Raw genomic sequence first — 4,805 nt, forward strand, 5'->3', positions numbered from 1 at the left:
TTCTTTTTCATCAATAAGGAAATATTTATATTTTATTAGGCGAAAACTAGTGTTGCCCTCCAAATTCAAATTTTTTCCCACCCCATTATAGTTCTCAGATTGTCACTGCGAGAGCTCTCAACTATATTTCAAATTATATTTCAGCTACATGGACGTATTTATGCCTAACGGAATTATGTGAGTTATGACGGGAGCCCTGTTACACATGTATTCTTATGGGTCTCAGGGCTCATGTCTTAATGAAAGCTCCGTTTGGCAGAAATACGTCCATATATACTAAGATTTTGCGTGTATTCGATTCTTCCCCTTTCCGAACGACCCACCGAAGTCTCGCGTGGTAAGAAGGTGACCGATGAGGTTGAGGATGACATCCACCCGTTGGCCTTATTAAGATTGCTCGGGGGCCGATTGCGACAGCTCGGCGCTCATTTCCCGCGCGGATCACCCCAGTAACCTCCGCGGTTATCGCGCAATAAAATGCCCGGCCACCATTTTTAAACGGCGCTTTGAATTACTTGTTTGCCGATGCAATTGATTTATCCCGCACGGGATCCCGGCCATCCGCTCCCCCGCGCGAGAACAGCGCGACTCCGATGGCGACTCCAAGTGCGATACGCGGTTTTTGCCGGGCATCCGAGTCCTGCGGGCAGGCGCGTCGGACGGTGCCCACCGGAGAAGAGATGCCCGGTCCGAGGATGAGCTTTCGCAATTTTTCAAACTTGCCAACACGCTCGCCGTCCTGACGGTGCCGCTGAAACGCATGCGTTCTTCCCGCTTTTCGACGTTGCCGAATCGCCCTCTGAGGAATAGGAAGATTACGTAAGCACCCTTTGCATTTTTATCTACAATGGAAAAAAAAACACATTGGATCTAGAGTCTAGACTCTTGAAAACATTGACAAGAAAAAATACTCTTGATTCAATCAGATTTTTGCTTAGATCAAAAGGAAATCCGCTCAAATTAAGAGGCGTGGTTCTTGATTTAAGCAAAAATTCGATTGAATCAAGAGTATTTTTTCTTGTTGATGTTTTTAAGAGTCTGGACTCTAGATCCAATGTGGTTTTTTTTCCAGTGAAGGAGGAACGCTTTATGAGCATCCACACGTTGCCATGCATCCTTCTGTAAGAAACGAATTCACTGAGGAATTGGTAAATATTTTCCAACAGATTTTTCAGAAATTTTTTTTCGCAATTTAATCTAAAATGCCTGGAATTTTTGAGGAAAAAATACATCACTTTCCTCAAATATACCTATGATATTGACAGTTTAGAAACTACCGAATTTTTATACGGCTTTCCTCCTTATCTGCACGGAAAATTCGACTGGAGCCGTTTTTGGGGAAACTCTATATGAATTTCCTCGATTACACGATTTTTTTCTTGCTCATTGAAAGTCTATATTTTACGAGATGCATCATGAAAGCTGGTTCTCATGTGCGTAGGAAAAAAACCCAAAATATTCTTAAAAATACTTAAACAGCTAATAAGAAAAACTACGTTCCCTCGTGCGGGAGATGACGATATATCGATTTATTCTTATTGACTGTAATAAAGGACGTATGCCATTGTTATCGTTTAGATTCAATTCGATGTAATTGGACCGCAGTTTGCAACAAGGAACTAAAATTTCTAGTCCAGTTTAGAGACAGCGTATGTACAATTAGTTACCCTACGCACATATACGTGATCGTGTGGACGAGCCAGAAATTGTAGTTCCTAATCGCGAAACGTCAAATTGAAAATCCCGTCGTAAAAGGTCGCGGTAGACGATCAAATTCCCGAACCAATTACCATCAAAGTGTCGGGAGTCATCAGTCTTTTGATGAGTCATCAAACTCATTGATTTGCTTAATTTTAAAATGAAAACTTTGCAGAAATGTTTCCTGTGGCAGGAAATGATGCATGGTGGCACTCCATTCTGATCTTACTTTGAGTGTAAAAGTAGTGCGGCCCGTCAAAATTTGATGGTAGATGGTGACCATCAGTCATCAGCATGTCTACTTTGATCGGAATTGGTTCGGAATTTGATCGTCTATCCAGGGCTTAACGTCACCACCAAGACTAACAGTTTCTTTCCTACGCACCTCGGAGCCACCACTACGGCAACGGCGGGGCACCAAGAACGGACACCTCCGGTCGGCGACGCGGGCTCCGCTCGAGCGCTCACGTATGGAAAATAGCCTCTCGGGCGGCCTGGACACGGGAACGCGGCTCGGCGGGGCAAAGGACCCGCGGACAGGAACGCCGCGCGGAAAATGGGACAAACGGCGCGGAGCCCGCAGCACAATGACAACCCGGCGCGCCGGACCCGAGCGATTACGCACCGCGTTGCCGGCTCGCCGCGCCCGCCAGCGCCACCTCCCGGCCGCCCCGCGCACTCCGCTCCCACCTGACAACCCTCGCCACGCACAGAGTGTGAACTTTGCGTTTAATTGAATTTATATGCGCTGCCGAGCTCATCGCGAACCCTGGATACAGGGTGACCCGACGAGGTCCTTGCAGCGGAGACGCAGTCGATGAGCTGAATTCCCAGCATAGGCGATTCGTTGCGTCAATCGGAGCTGATTGTCTTGAATCCGATGAAATTGCTGACATCGGTGTCGTCAGAAAGGTGAGAGACTCAGCCACCAATCACAGAGCTTTCTATCAGATTCACCTAACTCCCGGGGTACGGGTTGAATCCCGATGATGACTCCGGTGAGCTCCATCCATCTGTTTGTTGAACCCCAAAAAAGAGGATCGGGTTCATGAGAAAATATGGATGGATCAGTTGCGCTGGTCACAGAATCGTGATTTTATACTAGATTCTTGTAGAAAGGCAGGGAAATAACAATGTCTGTCCAAACTGCAACTATCTACGTTCAATATTAACCGAGATATCGCCCTTTGAAAAGTTGAGTTTTTGTCGTCATCCACCGCGGTAGTGACACCCTTGGTTTCTTCCACCTTGCTTTCATCAATCAGGCAAACACACATTTGCACTAGTTTCTCACCGAAAAATTCGGTTGGAAGCAAGGTGGAAGAAACATTGGATGACGTCAAAAACCAGACTTTTCAAAGGGCGATATCTCGGTTAATATTGGACGTAGGAAGTTGCGGTTTAGACCAATCTTATTATTTTTAGCTAATCTACAAGAATCAAGCATCAAAACACGATTCTGTAACCAGCGCAGCTCAGCAGGGTAACTTCTAAAAGAGGCTGGCCAAAAATCAGTACTTTTACAGTACTTTTTCAGTACATTCCCGAGAAATTCAGTACCTCCTTACGGAAAAATTCAGTACTTTTTCAGTACCTCCATTTGACGAAATTCGAAAAAATTCAAAAATTTGAATTTCTCTCTCAAATTGCGACAAAAATTGGAGATTTCGGATCCTCTAAGGGAATTTCCGCACTTTTTCAGTACTTCCGGACCGCCCTTAAAAAATCACTAATATTTCTGAAATTACCGGAAATTCCGGACTTGTAGACACCCTACTAACAGACTGACCCATTCAATCCATATCTTGAAAATGTTTCACCTCAGTCATCAGAAATGGCTCCTGGATTGTGCGGCATTGGAGTACGGTCACCCTGTATGAAAGCGGTTACAACTCCCTTAATACTCGCGGACCGCGGCGGCCGGGCAGTGTCCATTGAAGTGGTTGGACGCTGCGTTGCCGACGGATTGACTCCTCCGTGGATTTTATGGGGCCGGATTTTGCGCAAGCCGCGATTCAGGGGTCAACGAGCGGGAATTGCGCATGCGCAAGTCTTATTTGACGCCACTCCTCGCCCGGGATTAGCCCCGTAAAAGAGCATCCGCGGAAATGAGGAGGGCACTTCATTTGAGCAGACCGAAGGCTCGATAACCAATTGCGGCACGTGCGTTACGTAACGTTTTTTTTACAGCTTTAAGAGATGTAGTGGTGCATCTGTGACGGGACTATTGGCTCCTTTGAGCAAAGTTCACTTCCGGAGGGCTGATGATTGACATTTATAAACAAAGCGAAATGGACAAAGAGGCAAGGAGAAAACGTAATGATTCTATCTATGTATTGAGTCACTTTTATGGCGCGCTAGGGTGCTCTACGACTCCTACCCGCCATAGGAATCTGTCATAGTAGAGATCCTCCAGAATCTGGCATTTCTCCATCACTTCACGGATGCCCTCTACCCACCGCCACCGTATGGCTGGACGCCCTCTCCGTCCAATGTTAGGTCGAAAAGGGCAGTTTTTATAGACTAAAGGAGAAAATTATGGACTAAAATTATTCTGGTTCTTAGACTAGTACTATCTCGTTTTTCAGAAGGTTCATCCAGAAATGGTAGCTCATTGGAAGAAAGAAGTAATAATATGGGTGGAGAAGGCTAAATTTTTTTTTAAAAAAAAACAATAATAATAACGCCTTGAGTCGATCGTTGAAATTTATAGACAGAGAGACACACAAAGAGGCCAAGATCAAGGCCTGAGTAAAATGCCGAAAATCACCGGTAAATTCGCAAAACATTTTATACTAACCGAGAGACTTAAACGCACGGGTAGAATTGTCGCAGGTCACATTGAGGTAAAAAGTTTGGTTGCAACTTCTGTTTATATTGAACGCCGAGGTTCAGGCTGATTATTGAAATCGATAGACCAAGTTTTAGACAAAGGAGATCAAGGGGGAAAAAATTTGAATTCTCGCTCAAATTGCGTCAAAAGTGACAAAACATTCCGGACCTTTTTGCGGAATTTCCGCACTTTTCCATTACTCCCGGACCGCCCTTAAAAGATCAGTACTGTTTTTGGACTTTCCGGAAATTCCGGACTTGTAGACACCCCGAGA

Source organism: Bemisia tabaci, chromosome 6 (genome assembly GCF_918797505.1).
Source record: "Bemisia tabaci chromosome 6, PGI_BMITA_v3".
Classification (NCBI taxonomy): domain Eukaryota; kingdom Metazoa; phylum Arthropoda; class Insecta; order Hemiptera; family Aleyrodidae; genus Bemisia; species Bemisia tabaci.